Source organism: Kogia breviceps, chromosome 13 (assembly GCF_026419965.1).
Source record: "Kogia breviceps isolate mKogBre1 chromosome 13, mKogBre1 haplotype 1, whole genome shotgun sequence".
Taxonomy (NCBI): domain Eukaryota; kingdom Metazoa; phylum Chordata; class Mammalia; order Artiodactyla; family Physeteridae; genus Kogia; species Kogia breviceps.
The window spans coordinates 73574330-73591960 of NC_081322.1; the positions used below are offsets into that span (position 1 = coordinate 73574330).

Consider the following 17631-nt stretch of genomic DNA (forward strand, 5'->3'; position numbering starts at 1 on the left):
AGAAAAGGTAATAATGTCATGAAGGTTTAGTGTACTCAGTGAGAAGGAATAGATAGTGAACGGTGAGGCAGAAGAGAGGTGCAAGGAAGGCAGTCGAAGGAAGACATAGAAAAGTTACGTAATCAACTTTCAGCCAGGCATTCCATATCGTATGTTAAGTAAACTACCTTAAAGGACTGCAGAATCTTTATTTCCCTCTTCCTCTTCAGTCCTCTTTTATCACACCTATCCTTTGCTCCATGATTAAAGTTTTCTCACTTTTCTTTCTATAACATTTACTTTGTCAATTTTTGAGCCTTTGGGCACTCGTGGTTAACTTTTAATTCAAAGTAGACTTGCAAGTAAAGGCTAAACATGAGAGTAGGTCAAAACACTTGGAAATAGGAATGCATGTGCATAAAAGCCAACGTCATAGAAGTTGCTACTCTTTTATCCCTCTTGCTCTGTGTGCCTACAGAAAGGAAGATGTCCTGGGATCAGACAAATCTGACAACAATTCAAATGTGTCCTGCGTATGTATCTCCTCTGCACAGAAATTATTTTGTTGACTAAATTTTGAGCGTGTCCTTGTCTAAAATGATAAAGTCAAAATATTCTTTAGATTATGTTTGCTTTTTTTTTTTTTTTTTTTTTTCCGGTACGCAGGCCTCTCACTGTTGTGGCCTCTCCTGTTGCAGAGCACAGGCTCCGGACGTGCAGGCTCAGCAGCCACGGCTCACGGGCCCAGCCGCTCCGCGGCATGTGGGATCTTCCCGGACCGGGGCACGAACCCATGTCCCCTGCATCGGCAGGCGGATTCTCAACCACTGCGCCACCAGGGAAGCCCTCCTTTGTAGGTTTTTAGGTGAAAACATTGTTACAAAATAATAGTCACCCAAAAAGTGGTAAAAATTTTCAAAAAGCATTACGGTGAAAAGTTAGTAATTGAACAACCATTTTGTGAAGTAAATCTATAGTTTTGGCAGCTTATAGAATTGTATATGACTAAATTCTGAATTGTTTAGTCTCCTATTAATGAATATTTCAGTTAACACTTTTACATACTATTATAGACAGTGTTGAAATGAGCATTCTTAAACTTAGTTCTTTCAGGGTCTGTATAAGTATTCTTCTAATGTAGATTCCCTGACATGGAATTGCTGAATCATAAGACAGACATATATAAAATTTTAACACATCACATCAAATTACTTTCCACAAGGTTTAAGGTAATTTACATTCCCGCCAACAGTATGTGAAACTAATATCTATTTCCCTATAACTTTACTGGTACTGGAAATTATCAATTTTAACAAATTCTGTAGTTCTGATGGTTAAAATTTTTCACTAATTACTTGTCACTATAAGCATCATTATCAATTTGATTACCACTTCTATAAATATTCTGCAAGTATCTTTTCTCCATTTTATTGTTTAGTTTTTGTTGTTATCCATTTATTGGAGCTTACTTATACATTAGGGACATTAACGTTTTGTTACTTATATTTCAGTTTGTTTAGATTTGACTTTGTCTATTGTATTCCTTAATACACAATAATTTCAACATATTTTGTAGTTAAATTTGTCATTTTTTTTTTCCTTTATGGCAGCTGAATTCCTTATCTTGCTTAAACAGGTTTCATACATCATTAGTTTGTCACAAACAGTAGCCAAAATTTTTCTACCACGGTTACAATATGTAATTTACGTTAGCTCTATCTAAAAATTATATTATTAAGGTATGTGTGATAGACTTCATTAGTGCCCAACAATATCTGATTCTCCTCTCTTGTCTAGGCCTCCAGAAGTCGGTACTTCCCAGCCTTCAGGCCGGTAAGAAGAGCTTTATGACTCACTGTGACAAATGGATGTGAGTCGATGTGATGTATGTCACTTCCATGCTGGAACAGAAAACGGGCACTCTGTGATTTCACATCCTTTACTTCCCTGTTGGTAGCAAGTGTGGAAGCCATGTATTGAAATATCAGAGCCATAAGACCCAAGCAGCTTGGGTCTATGAGTCGTGTGTGGAAGACGATAGTTATAGAGATTCACCTGATCTGCAGTGCATTTTGCATGAGCAAGAAATAAACACTTTGTGTTAATCACTGAGACTTTATGGGTGTTTTACTACTGCTATGTTACTAACATAAGCTCAACGTACCATGACTAATAGAATATGATACAATGTGACTCCAAAATGAACAGATGATAGAAGATTCATAGATAGGTAGGTAGGTAGGTAGATAGATAGATAGATAGATAGATGATAGATAGAATTTTCCTCCAAATTAAGAGATAGTTAAATCCAAATCAATATATCACAAATGTAATGTTGAACAAAAGAATGAAGATATAGCAGAATGAATACTAAGTGATTTCATTAATATAAAGTTTGAAAACAAAACTAAACTATGGTGTTAGAATAGTGGTTACCTTTGAGAAGGGGAGAGTTTGTCAGGGGACAAGAGAAGAGATTGTGAGATGACAGTATTAATCTATTTTTGACATAAGTGATGGTTACATGAGCGTTATCCTATGTTCAGCATGGTTTTAAAACTGAATTTATATGGTGTCTTTATTAAATATTCTACAAAATGATTTTTTCACTCAGATGGATGCTGAATGTATTCCAGTACACATACATTTAGATTTAGTTCATCCAAAAGTTTGTTCTCAAAAATTTGCTAATATTTTATGGCTTTTTGCAGACTTAAGTATTATAGATCAAGTAAAATGCACTTTCCAAGTTTCTTTCTTCACTATGGTCTTTCATATTATGGGGAAAAAAAATAGCACAACTATAGGACAAAATTGCTCTCTTTTCCTTAAAACAGAAGCACAAACACACTTGTATTTCTCTGTCACTACTGTTCCTGATATAGTCTCACTCACCCATATTAATTATCATTTTAATCAACTGACTTCCTTTTCCTAAAGAAACCCGGGGGGTATATAATTGAAGATTATCTGTCACACATCAACATTTTAACAAACTAAAAAAACTCATGAATACACACAGCTCAACTTTTCCTGACATACTTAGACAGTTTTTCTATACTTGCTGCAGTGTCTGGAATTCTACTTATTTCCTCCGGGCTGACTTTTTCTTGTAATAATAAATATTATATAGCCTTCAATAACTATTTCAGTAAGAGACCACAGCTGCAAATTTTCTTAGTCCATTTATCACCTCTGGAAGAGTCTGACCACAAAGGGAACTCTGAGTAGACAGTTAAATTCCTGTATCATTTTAAAGATCATTGACTTTTGGCATCCATTTTTGCTCACAGGTGGCTTGGCTCAGGTACTGGTTGTGTTACTATATTTTTCTTCCCATCATGCATCTTGGACAAGTCACAGCCCTTGACAGTGAACTGGCTCATTTCTCAGTCTCCTTCCATTGGAGGGAGAATACTATCCTAGCTCCCAACTGTACACCCTGACCCTGGCTCTGGTTCTTTTCTGTCCATGGAGTGTGTTTGGTCTCCATCACTCTACAGAAGTCAAATGCCTATTTCTGTTCCTGGAAGCTGATACATGCATAGACTCAGCTCTAGTTTCTACTGTGTGTTTCTGTTCTTTTATTTTCTCAAAAATAATTTAAAATTTGAGTGGGCCACATTCTTCTTATTAAAAACAAAACAAAATAAAACAAAACTTTATCTGTCATTTTCTAATTATTTTTTCCTGGGAGGGATAGTGGGGGGTGTCTGGGGGTGCAGGGGAATTTAGTTTAATGCAACTAAAAAGTAAATGTTAAACACCATCTTGACTAGAAGATACCCAGAAGCTTATGACTAAGAACTTCCCACTGTGCCAGAAATAAATTCACGCTAAGCGAATAGATACTTCATTTTGTGAAGCTAAAATTCCAACATCATCCCAGAACCCTATACCAGAGCTCTCCTGACAGTGTTAGATTCAAACTCACTTTCCTGCCATGCTGTTTTCCCCTTTCAGACTTTTGTAGGGTTTGATTACCTGAGATGGACAGTTAACAATGGTAGCTTACTAAAGATTGTTGAGTTTTCTTTTTATAAACAAAAAAACCTGCTAATTGGTATAATGTTCTACAGCTAATTTTGCAGGTTATTTGGAAAATGTTCATTAAATTACACATTTCACCCCGTATATTTTGCAAGTAGTTGAAGTTTTAGGGCACAAATAAAAAACATTCTTCTTTGCCCTTCTTGAATACTAAAGTAATTTGGCAAAAGAGACAAGAATCCTGACAGCAGTTTATTAAAGAGAGGACTGAATTGGAAATCATAGATTGATCTATATCTGCAATCAAATTACCTAAAACATCTAATCCCCACTGAGCTTGCCAAACCCAAGTCTCAGATACCCCCCTGCCATGGCAGAGTGTATCGTGGTAATCACAGAATTGGCTGCAGAGACTGGGGCATCTTGAAGACAGGACACACACTGGCCTTGACACACTTACCTCTGATGAGAAAGCCCAGCCTTGACTGAGATAACCACACTCCACTCCTTCTCCCAAACTCACCAACCAGCTTAGTTCATCTTCCCCAAGGGAAGAGAGTACAGTGAGTGGGGAGAAAGGGGGTGGAAGGAAAGAAATCGAGGTTGAGTTTCCTCAGAAGCAGATTCCGAGGCAGAATTTGAGTACCAACAATTAATGCTTCCCGGAAAATGATGGAAGGAAACACTGGCAGTGGAGTGAGAAAGGGAGACCTAGAAGGGAAGGAAGCCAATGTAGGGCATCAGTGGGCAGGTTACTCCTGTGGATGTGGCTCCATCCCGCTGGGCACCCTGAGATACTGAGTAGCGCACGTCTTCAAGTTGTCCCACCCACGGGGACAAGCAGCTGAGGCCGCCCTGCCAACGCTTTTCATCATTAGAGGAGAGTTCTGCTGGAGGCGGTAACTCCCCAGTCGTTCTTGGGTACCCCATTCAGGTAAGCAGGCCCCTGGGACCAGAGGAAGCCCTCGGGGGCAGAGAAACAGCAGTAGTACTGACACATGGGAACAGGAAGTCTTGTGGGGGTGCGGGTGGGGTACTGACAGTTTCGTCCACGCTCAAGCAGCTCCTCCTGGTAATTCTCAAAAGGTGAACTTCCTACTTGAGGGGCCATGGTAGTGCAACAAGATCATAAATAAGACTCACAATTTCTGTGGGTCAGAAACTTGGGAGCAATTTAGCTGGGTGAGTCTGGCTCAGGCTGTCTCACGAGGTTGAAGTTGAGATATTGGCAGGGGCTGCAGCACGTGAAGGCTTGACTCGGGACAGAGGAGCCATGTTCAAGGTGGCTCGCTCAGGTGGCTGTTGTTAGGTAGCTTAGATCCTTGCCACGTGGACCTCTCCGGAGGGTTGTGTGAGTGTCCCCACGATATAGAAGCGGGTTTCCCCGAGCAAGTGATCCAAGGAAGAAAAAGAGGGCAAGCAGGAAGCCACGATGCCTACTTATGACCTTATCTTGGAATTCTCATATCATCACTTCTTTTTATTCTATTTTCTAGAAACAAGTCAATAAGCCCAGCCCACTCCCAAGGGTAAGGGAATTAGGTTCCACTTCTCAAAGGGAGGAGTATACAAGAATTTATAGACATATTTTTAAACTGCAAGAGGCCCCAAGCATCCCTATACTCTAGAGTGAGGTGCTACACTACCAAAAGTAAATTAGATAGCTAGTGGGAAGCTGCCGCATAGCACAGGGAGTTCACCTCTGTGCTTTGTGACCACCTAGAGGGGTGGGATAGGGAGGGTGGGAGGGAGGGAGACACAAGAGGGAAGAGATATGGGAACATATGTATATGTATAACTGATTCACTTTGTTGTAAAGGAGAAACTAACACACTATTGTAAAACAGTTATAACTCAAATAAAGATGTTTAAAAAATTAAAAAAATTTAAAAAAAAAATAAAGTGAGGTGCTAGACCTCACTTGCAACTTTTAAAAGAGATTACGATGGAAAGGTCCAGAGAAAATATCTGGAGCTTGTTGTTATGTTCCTTAAGTTCTCCCAACGTGGGAAAAGGGATGAATGCCCCTGTGTTTTAAGCCCAAGTGAAAAGAGTTTTATGGAGACTTTTAGGAGAGCTTGACACGTGTGTCCTGGAATATAAAATCTAAATTCTGAAATACAAAAGGGACCTCAGACTTTCACGAGTGTTATAACAAAACTAAGGCACTATAATTTTGCAGTTATATGACATTCTATAGTTGCCAAAGTCTGGTATCTACTTTAGAATAGCAAACTTTCTCGTGCTCACAGATGATGTCTAGGTGTTACAATACTTAGTTTCTATTCCAATTGCTTTCTTATACTTCAGGTGTGACTTTGGCTAACCTTCCCCTATTGTACCAGCCACCCAGGATTATAGTTACTGTAATAAAAACTGAAAAAAAAAAATCTATTAAAGCTACTTGAAAGTACTATTAAAAATAAGAGTTTAGGGGCTTCCCTGGTGGTGCAATGGTTGAGAGTCCACCTGCCGATGCAGGGGACACGGGTTCGTGCCCCGGTCTGGGAAGATCCCACATGCCGCGGAGCGGCCGGGCCCGTGAGCCATGGCCGCTGAGCCTGCGCATCCGGAGCCTGTGCTCCGCAACGGGAGAGGCCACAACAGTGAGAGCCCCACGTACAGCACCCCCCCCACCCCCACCCCCACACACAATAACAGTTTATTCTTAAAAAAAAAAAAATTCTGAGATATGCTTGAGAAGACTAAAGCCAGAGGCAATGTGCATAAGCCCCAGGGAGCAGGATGGAGGGCTCAAGCCTCACTTAGAGCTAGCTTCCTCTCCCTTAAGCAGGGCAAAGTATTCCACTGCGACTCCAGGGACAGAGCCGGGAGTCACAGCTGCCAGATGACAGGTGACAGGCATTTCCCATTTCTAGGGCGCTCTGGTCAAGGTCTCCGGAGGGAGGACCTCCAAAGACTCACAAACAAACATCCCCCAAGAGAGCTTCAAACATCTAGTGGTGGCCACAGGTCACCAGACTAGATGACAACTGTACCAGCTTCTAACCCTTCACCCCTAACCCCACTGATCTATCTCCAATCTCAGCGGACTTTAAATGACAGCAACTAGCAAGTGAGAGGGCTCCCAGGCTCTCACCCACCCCTCTGGTCTCCCAGGCCTGGGTGAGGCCCAAACTGGTGGAAAGAAGATGCTTTAAGTTGTCCGAATGTTCAGAGTCTGTATTATTCAGTGCACTGGTACTATGTCATGATTAGACTGGACAAGGTTCTTGAATGCCAAACCAGGGAGTGTTTGTTAGTGTCCAAGGCCGCACCAAAGCCCCCCGGCCACACCCAGGATGGAAGAAGAACTTTTTCCTTCCACTTTTACCTAAAAGTTTCCACATTTACCTAAGAACTCCGTTGTATTAAATAAATCAGTTGTATTTGGAATGTTAGCTGGGAGAGAACCGATCCCTTAGAGTTATGAAGCAGATCATCCTGGAGTGGCTCATACAGACCCCTTGCTTTGTCCTAACCATTATGGGAAACTCTATGTTATTAGTTCTATTTTGACTATGGAGAAGCTGAAAATGAGAAAGGAAATAGTCTTGGTCGTGTAGGACAATTGGTCAGCTGCCAGCCCGGAGATACAGTTCCGGAGGGCCGAGCTCATCCTACCAGAGACCGATTTTCCTTCCTAAGCAATTGGCTCTTCTCAGCCATGCAACTGCCCTGCCCTTCACTGCCTGAATTTCAGCCATTTACAATCCCACTGAATTTTTATTCCACCCTTAACTTTTCTGTCAGTTCCCCGATTGCTGGCACTCACTTGAGAAGCCAAGTCCACTCCCACCTATGTGGGATATTAGAAACTTTCCAGAACAGGTCTGAGAAAGAGACTGCTCCTGGTCTCAAGAAGGCCACTGTCTAGTTCAGGTGTGAGACTGGACTTGCCTAGCCTCCCCGAATGTGTATTCTTGTCCCTGCAGGAATCCCATCTCTTTGATGGGTTTGTGTACTGCCCCCTAAACACCCCTTGGTCCTGTGCTTCCACCACCCCGAGCACCCCAAGTTCCATGTGCTCTGTGGGCTCCACAAGGGCTTCTGGCCGACTGACTCCCTGAAATACAGGCAGCAGCATCCTCACCTTTTGTTAATCAGTTATGAGACCTCAGACTCTTCCCCTGTCTCCCACTCCTCCCTGTCCTGCTGCCCTTACCCTCCAAGGGGAAAGGGGGGATTTTACCAGACCAGTACCAACAGTAAACACTTTTGGGCCTTTTCCCTTCAGCGTTAGCTACCTGACCCATCTCTTGAAGCCCGTCTTTGGAGTTTTCCACCCCTGGTTTTGGGACTGCCTTTATTGTACGGTCTACTATCAATATAATTCATTAATCACAGCATTTTAGCATATTTGTCATAAAGTCGGCCCTTCTCAGACGTCATTCATTCATCCACTCACTCATTCATTCATCAAATGCTTCTGAGCTCCTATTTTGTATAAGGTCATGTCCTACAAGCTGGGAAGTTAAGGCTAGGGCAGTGGTTCTCAGCCTTAGCTGGCCCTTGTGGTCATCTGAGGATCTTAAAAAAAAAAATACAGATGCTCTGGCTCCACTCCCCAGAGATTCTCATTCAATCATTCCAGGGTCTGAGCAACCGTGATTTTTAAAAGCTCCCTGGGTGATTCTAAAGTGCGGCCAGGACTGAGAACCATGTGAAAACAAGAGCGTGGATAACTTGGACCAAAATTAAATGGCAAGGATTCCCTAAAGGATCCAGACGGTATTCTGGGGGCCCATGTCCTTCCCTAAAGGAACACTGCAGGGCCCGCGATCTCTGCTCAGCCCAGCCGCACTTTAGCCACGGCTCGAGCGAGAGATGTGTCACATTCATCACAAGCTGAGCAAAGGGAAGATGACAGTATCATTAACTTTTTCTCAGCTGAACAACAGCGATGCCACCTTCCTCTAGTGAAAGTGCACGGTGGTATGGGAAATTTTGTACTGCTAGGCCCACCCAAGTTCTGGGGTCATAAAACTAAAAGACGATTTAGAGGCAAGACTGAATACCTCTGATATTCTTATGGCCGGGCGAGGGCAACAGCTTACACTTCTAGGGAGATCACTGCGATCGACAGAAGTGACAAGCAGTTCGTCGCAATTGGAGAAAAGGGAAAGAAAGTTATGAAGCGGAGTTAAAGGCAAGAGAAGAAATGGGACCTAATGAAACTTAAAAGCTTTTGCACAGCAACGGAAACCATAAACAAGACAAAAAGACAACCCTCAGAATGGGAGAAAATATTTGCAAATGAAGCAACTGACAAAGGATTAATCTCCAAAACATACAAGCAACTCATGCAGCTCAATGTCAAAAAAACAAACAACCCAATCCAAAAATGGGCAGAAGACCTAAATAGACATTTCTCCAAAGAAGATATACAGATTGCCAACAAACACATGAAAGGATGCTCAACGTCACTCATCATTAGAGAAATGCAAATCAAAACTACAATGAGGTATCACCGCACACCAGTCAGAATGGCCATCATCAAAAAATCTACAAACAATAAATGCTGGAGAGGGTGTGGAGAAAAGGGAACCCCCTTGCACTGTTGGTGGGAATGTAAATTGATACAGCCACTATGGAGAAGAGTATGGAGGTTCCTTAAAAAACTAAAAACAGAATTACCATATGACCCAGCAATCCCACTACTGGGCATATACCCTGAGAAAACCACAATTCAAAAAGAGACATGTACCAAAATGTTCATTGCTGCTCTATTTACAATAGCCAGGACATGGAAGCAACCTAAGTGTCCATCAACAGATGAATGGATAAAGAAGATGTGGCACATATATACAATGGAATATTACTCAGCCATAAAAAGGAACGAAACTGAGTTATCTGTAGTGAGGTGGATGGACCTAGAGACTGTCATACAGAGTGAAATAAGTGAGAAAGAGAAAAACAAATACCGTATGCTAACTAACACATATATATGGAATCTAAGAAAAAAAAAAAAACGGTCATGAAGAACCTAGGGGCAAGATGGGAATAAAGACGCAGACCTACTAGAAAATGGACCTGAAGATATGGGGAGGGGGAAGGGTAAGCTGTGACAAAGTGAGAGAGTGGCATGGACATATATACACTACCAAAGGTAAAACAGATAGCTAGTGGGAAGCAGCCGCATAGCACAGGGAGATCAGCTCAGAGCTTTGTGACCACCTAGAGGGGTGGGAGGGAGGGAGGGAGATGCAAGAGGGAAGAGATATGGGGACATATGTATATGTATAGCTGATTTACTTTGTTGTAAGGCAGAAACTAACACACCATTGTAAAGCAATTATACTCTCATAAAGATGTTAAAAAAAAAAAAAGGCAAGAGAAGGCTGTAAACTCGCCCCCTCTGGTTCCGCCAGACACTAAGAAATCCTGCCTGGCCCATTCTCTGCTCTGTCAGAGGGAGGCCTGGCCCCTCCATCCTTCAGTGTACAGGCTTAAGGCAAGAAACTGAGCCACATGGGGAAACTGCTGAGAAACCCCTTCCTCCCACGGAAGCTGCCTACTGACAAATTCTCCAGTGGATGCTTTGTGCTGCGGGGTGAAGGTTCATTGCTTCTCTTTCTCTGCAGAAAATTCCCTTCTCGTGCACAGTGAGAAAATACTAAAGGTGGAGAAAGCCTGGGGCAAGATGGCAGCGAGAGAGCCGTTTTCCTGTTTGTCCATCAGGTGGAGCCTCCGACAAGAGCGCGAGTGGGCGGCAGCCCCGGGATGATTACGCAACGCCGAGAGCGCACGCTCCGGTCGGTGACCGCCCCGCCTGCCGCCTGCCGGGTGCTGACAGTCCGGAGAGAGAGGCGCATCTGGGGACCAAGCCTCCCATTTCCCCAGAGGGGAGGATGGGCTCTCAGGACTCTTCCTCCTTCCCGTGAAACCCTGGAAACGGCTCAGTAGTTCTTCTGGTTGACTGGCTGCTGTGTACAGATGATATCAGCTGCCTGTGAACCAGTGACACTAGCTCAGTGCTCCTGTTTGTTTTCCAAAGAGGGCTGTCCTGATTTTTCTTTTCTTTTCTTTTCTTTTTTTTTTTTTTTTTTTAGACCAAATGATAATAGTTATAATAGGCACCTTTCCCTGAGCAGCTCCTATGTGCCCTCACCGAGGAGCGCGGTGCTGGACGTGCACTGTGCAGCAATTTCCTGCTCTGCGTTTTCTATCCCCTCATCCTGCAGCCAGGGGTCCGACCAGCGCCTTACTTCATGCCTTGCTGCTGCGTTAAATACAGCTTGTTTTTAAAAGGGAGAGAGGGAGGAAGGAAATATATCTCTTCCCAAATGTACTAGACTTATCAGGGAGCTTGAGTTTAGAGAAGGAATAGGAAACTGAATATCGTTTGATTTCCCTCTTTTGAAATCAGCTGCATCTTGCTGCTATTTTACCGTTTAAGGTGTGTGTGTGTTTGTGTGTGTGTCTGTATGCGTGTATTTTGTTTTTAATTTCCCTCCAATGTGTCCACGATCTTTTTTGATAACCGTATTCTAAAGAAAGATACTGGTTACAAGGGAGAGAAAGGTATTGTGTAGTTCCTTCTGGTAGGGAACTAGAACTAACTTTTTTACCTCTTTCCTCTCTTAATTATGTCATACAGGAAAACCATGAAATTATTTTTAAAAGAAAACATATGTAAGAGGTCAAAACTAAGCTTACTTCGTTGAAAACATGTTAATTGTAGAAAACTTGGAAAATATAGATCTAGAAATAAAGGGAATAAAATTCACCCATAATCACTTAACCTAGAGATAAATGCTGTCATTTAATTTAGTGTGTGCACTAATGGTCTTTTTTTTTCTAACGTTGTATATGCTACCCTACAAAGCATTATGATGTTATACTTACCTGTTAAAAATCTATTGCTTTCCTCATTTAATATATTGTGATCATTTTAAATATGTGCATAATATTCTTTATCTATATAAATGTAGCATAATATATTCAGTTAATCCCATAGGGATGGACATTAAAGCTATTTCCACTTTTTATAATAGTACATATCACTGGGATAATAATCTTTATATACATTTGTATTTCCTTAGGAAAAATCCTAGAAGAGAAATTGAAGGTCATTGGATATTTTAAGATATTCAGTTAGTGTGTTTGCAAATGCCCTTCTGGAAACATGGTGCCAATTTGTATTTTCACCAACAATTATGAGCCAGCACGGGTGTAGTTCCTTTTTGTATGCTTTGCCAGTTTTACAGGTTACAGGTACTATATCATTGTTTTTCTGACTTGTATTCCTCTGTCACTTCCTTTTGAACTTCTCAGATTTCGACATTTGAGACTTGAGGAAACAATGACCTTGGAAAGACGGATGCTTTTATAGAGACTCAGGACACTTAGTGGGAAAGATTCACAGCCAAGAAAATCAGAGAGGGACTGTGCCTGGGGATACAGGTTGGGATAATTCTTAAATTTGATTATTCAACTTTAATAACTAAAAACCCACCATGGTCAGAAAGACTAAACACAAGAATTCTGGTGATTTTTGCTTCTAAGCTGCCTCACAATAAGGCAAGATTGTAGCAGTGGGGAAAGCGATGACCTTTGAGAAGTCTTTCTGCACCTTGAGACTCAGATTTTATAACTGGTTTGTATACCCAGGTATACTCGTGTCATCTTGTGGTGTGCATAGCTGGGTGTGCATGTCATCACAGATCTCATCCCTCCTTATTTTAACTGAGTGTGAGACAGGAGCCCGTGCTAGGAAAGAGAGCGACAATTAAGAAACAGCTCTGCTTTGGGCAAGCAAGTTAATTTACTGAACCACCGATTTACACTGAAAAACAATTTGCCCAAAACAATTTGCCAAATGCCCAATTTGCAAAACTGGGGGGAATGTTTAAAGAGTTTTCGTTTCATCATCGTCCTGTGCTTTCCCTTGCCCCCTCTCAGAGGTTTGCCCAGGCTCCGGTGTTAGAGAGGCAGGGTCAAGTTCAGAGGCAGGAGTGAGGAGAGGCAGGGGTAGTGGCAGGAACTATACTAAAACTTATAAACAAAACACTCATGAGTCAGGAAATTGGTCATTCATGAAGTTAATTCTAGTAAATTGGCTTTCAACAAATTGGCCCAGAGCCCTGCTTTAGCACCTTCTTCTGGAAATAACTCCTTTTCCTTCTCCAGAGTCCAAAGCTGTACTTTACCTTGACCTTCAGATTGTGCCATTCCTAAGTCAAACACCAACACTCACCACTTGCTATAAGATTTAACTGTTAGCTGGCTAAATGTTAACGTGGAATCCTAGAGGATCTTTAATAATATTTAATAATACATTCAAAGTCCACAAGATGATGGTGATTTGGAAATAACTTCTCTCACCTATTCCAACCTGCCCTCTAGCTCCGTCCATGGTCATAGGGCATTCGTGAACCCCATTTTTGAATAGAGAACAACCCCAATCTTCGACCTGCATATCCTTTCCCACAGCCCCCTTTACAGCCTTTCAAAAACAAATGAGTAAACAGCAATCACGGCTGTCTCCACTTACCTCTGCCCCCGGGGTGAGTTACTAGGTGCTTGATCCACTGCTGGACAGAGGCCTTTGAAAGCTGGGAGACTGGCAAAGAGAGCGGGTCCCTTGAAGTGATCTGGCCTATAGAGCAGAGACAAAGGAATAAGCAGATATTTTGCACTAAGATGAGCTTCCTGCCAGTTTTCTCATGAATTTTTCCTAAAATAGAAGTGCATTTACTTTTCAGCCTGATTACATTTTAAAAGCCCTCTTCTATCATCATAGCCTTGATAGATGCTAGACTCTACGGAAGATTAAAGATGACAGGGATGGTGAGAAGGGTGAACCTCAGATAAAAGCTGTCCCCACACACATTGGGGCGAATATTGGTTACGCCCACATTTTTGCAGTGCAACATCATGGTCTCCGTATGGGAGACATAAAGTTGGTTAAAGTTACAGTGTTCAGAGGCATAAAAATATTTGTGTAAAAACTTCAATAAAAAGTGTTATGTGTAGGGTGCCAAAATGGTCATGAACTTGACTGGCATGCCAAGGATGTTGGCAGACATGGCAGAAGAAGCAAGTGAGTTGCGTGCCGAAATGATTAAGGAAGATGGAAGAGTGAACTGAAAAACAGTGTCAAGAGTGCATTAATGTATGGACTGAAGTGTACAAGAGGAGATATAATTGACTAATGGATGCAGCACACTTTCATCTATCATGTTGGAAATCTAGCAGGTGCCTATTTAAAGTCAACCCTATAGCATTCTAGAGCTGGGGATAATTTATATGCAGGTTCAAACCAGATTTGCTCTGGACCAAGCATGAAAACATAGTAAATATGTAGCCTTTTAAAGAATCTTATCACTCTGGATACAGGTACAGGTAGACATTTGTGAGTTGAGGCAGATCATAACATAATAAATAGAGAGTAAACTATTTGTGCTCTTTTTTCTTTTTCCTTTTTTGATCCTCGTTCTGCCCAACAGAAGGACCAATTTCACACTTTACAAAAGGCAGTGTCACCTCAGATCTATGAACCATTGTATTTCAAACACAACTTACTATGACAATTCTGTCTACTGCTTGGTTGGGAAAAGGCCTTTCCATATCTCACTCACTGCAGAACAATCCGATTTTCTTGTAATATCCATCTGGTGCTTATATCTACCTCTTGAAATCTTAGGGCTGTTAGAATTAGATCAGAAATAATCCATATAGAATGGAGCTGAGACTCATGTCACTGACAACTAGAAAGAGAGAGAGAGAGAGAGAGAGAGAGAAGCTAATAGCATCACATGGACAGAATGGACTCCCTTACAGATCTTTGGAAGTCTAGCACCTTATTTTTCCTGAACCATTCATTGCAAGGCTGACTTTGAGGTCCTGGATGGCAGTCACCTTCATCCTGAGCAGCAGGGCTCCGGACCACCTCTGATATAGACCATGTGGCTAGTCTCTCTTTGGAATCACCAGAATAGCTGGATTGGTTATACTGTGTCATTTCAGAACACCCACCTCAACCCTCACCCTGTTTATTTGTTGACACTAGGGATTCTTTTATTATTATTTAAAATTTTTATTCAGTTTATTTAAACTGAAAAAAAAAAAAAGTTCACCCATTTGTCTCACTTCCCACCCTTCACTTTTGGCAACCACCAATCTGCCCTCTGTATCTATGATCTTTGGTGTCTTTGCATTTTTTTGTTTGTTTACTGTTTTCGATTCTATACATAAGAGAGATCATACAGTATTTGCCTTCATCTGACTTATTTCACTTAGCATAATATAATACAGTCTAGATCCATCCATGTTGCCACAAATGGCAAGATTTATTTTTTAATGGTTGAATAATATTCCATTGTGTGTATATATATATATATATCCCATATCTTCTTTATCCACTCATTTATCAATGAACACTCAGGTAGTTCCATGTCTTGGAAGCAATGAACATGGGGGTACATATATCTTTCTGAGTTAGTGTTTTCATTTTCTTTAGGTAAATACCGAAAAGTGGAATTCGTGGATCTTATTGGAGTTCTATATATTTTTAATTTTTTGAGGATTCTCACTAATGTTTTCCATAGTGGCTGCACCACTATGCATTCCCACCAATAGTGCACAAGGGTTTCTTCTTCTCTACACCCTCTCCAACACTTGTCATTTCTTGTCTTTTTGATAATAGCCATTCTAACAGGTGTGAGGTGATATCCCATGGTGGTTTTGATTTGTATTTCTCTGATGACTAGTGATGTTGAGAATCTTTTTATGTACCCATTGGCCATCTGTATGTCCTCTTTGGAAAAATGTCTATTCAGATTTCTGACCATTTTTAAAATCAGATTGTTTGGCGTTTTTTGCTATTGAACTGTGTAAGTGTTTTTTGTTTGTTTTGTTTTTTTAATATATTTAGGATATTAGTCCTAAATAGATATATGATTTGCAATAATTTTCTCCCATTCATTAGTTGCCTTTTCATTTTGTTGATGGTTTCCTTTATTGTGCAGAAGCTCTTTAGTTTGATATACTTCCACTTGTTTATTTTTCCTTTTGTTGCTTTTGCTTTTGGTGTTAGATTTAAAAAATCATCACCAAGACCTGTGTCTAAGAGTTTACAACCTATGTTTTCTTCTAGAAGTTTTATGGTTTCAGGTCTTACGTTCAAGTCTTTAATCCATTTTGAGTAAATTTTTCTGTATGGTATAAAATACTGTTTCAGTTTCATTCTATTGCATGTGACTGTCCATTCTTCCCAGCACCATTTATTGAAGAGACTGTCCTTTCCCCACTGTATATTCTTGTAATTTGTCATAAAATAATTGACCATATATGCATGGGTTTATTTCTGGTCTCTCTATTCTGTTCCACTGATCTATGTGTCTGTTTTTATGCCAATACAATACTGTTTATAGTTACTATAGCTTTATCATATAGTTTGAAATCAGGGAGTGTGATGCCACCAGTTTTGTTCATCTTTCTCAAGATTGCCTTGGCTATTCAGGGTCTTCTGTGGTTCCATAAAATTTTTAGGATTGTTTGTTCTAATTCTGTGAAAAACGCCATTGGAACTTTGACAGGAATTGCATTGAACCTGTAGATTTCCTTCGCTAGTATGAACATTTCAACAATATTAATTCTTCTAATCCATGAGCATGGAATCTTTCCATTTATTTGTGTCTTCTTCAATTTCTTTCAATGTTTTGTAGTTTTCAATATACAGGTCTTTTATCTCTTTGGTTAAAGTTATTCTTTGGTATTTTATCTTTTTAATGCAATTGTAAATGGGATTGCTTTCTTAATTTTTCTGATAGTTTGTAATTGGTGTATAGAAACACAACAGATTTTTGTCTATTGATTTTGTATCCTATAACCTTACTGAATTTGCTTATTAATTCTAATAGTTTATTGATGGAGTCTTCAGAGTTTTCTATATATAATATCATGTCATCTGCAAATAGTGACAGTTTAACTTCTTCCTTTCCAATTTAGATGACTTTTATTTCTTTTTCTTGCCTAATTGCTCTGGCTAGGATTTCCAATACTATGTTGAATAAAAGTGGTGAGAGTAGACATCCTTGTCTTGTTCCTGATCTTAGAGGAAAAGCTTTCAGATTTTCACCATTGAGTATAATGTTAGCTATGGGCTTGTCATATATGGCTTTTATTATGTTGAGGTATGCTCTCTCTATACTCATTCTGTTGAGAGTTTTTATCATAAATAGATATTGAATTTTGTCAAAAGCTTTTTCTGCATCTTTGGAGATCATCATATATTTTTATCCTTCATTTCGTTAATGTGGTATATCACACTGACTCATTTGTGGATGTTGAACTATCCTTGCATCCCCAGAATAAATCTCACTTGGTCATGGTGTATGAACCTTTTACTGTATTGTTGAATTCTGTTTGCTAACATTTTGTTGAGGAATTTTACATCTATGTTTATCAGGAATATTGAACTGTAATTTTCTTTTATTGTGATATCTTTGTCTGGTTGGTATCAGGGTAATGCTGGCCTCATAAAATGAGTTTGGAAGTTCTCCTTCCTATTTTATTTTTTGGAAGAATTTGAGAAGAATTGTTATTAATTCTTCTTTGAATGTTTGGTAGAACTCACCAGTGAAGCCATTCTGTCCTGGACTTTTGTTAGGAGGTTTGTTTGTTTGTTTTTAATTTTTAATTTTAATTTTTTTGGGG

The 17631-nt window shown here is 40.4% G+C and overlaps 1 long non-coding RNA gene across 8 annotated transcripts in view; it reads right to left on the reverse strand.

The window, feature by feature from the left end:
* LOC131767981 (uncharacterized) overlaps positions 1 to 17631 on the reverse strand; it is a 392450-nt gene that overhangs the window by 88622 nt on the left and 286197 nt on the right. For all 8 annotated transcript variants that reach the window (XR_010836076.1, XR_010836072.1, XR_010836075.1 and 5 more), the window contains one exon: positions 13466 to 13570. This is a non-coding gene — a long non-coding RNA (uncharacterized lncRNA). The remainder of the gene's footprint in view (positions 1 to 13465; positions 13571 to 17631) is intronic.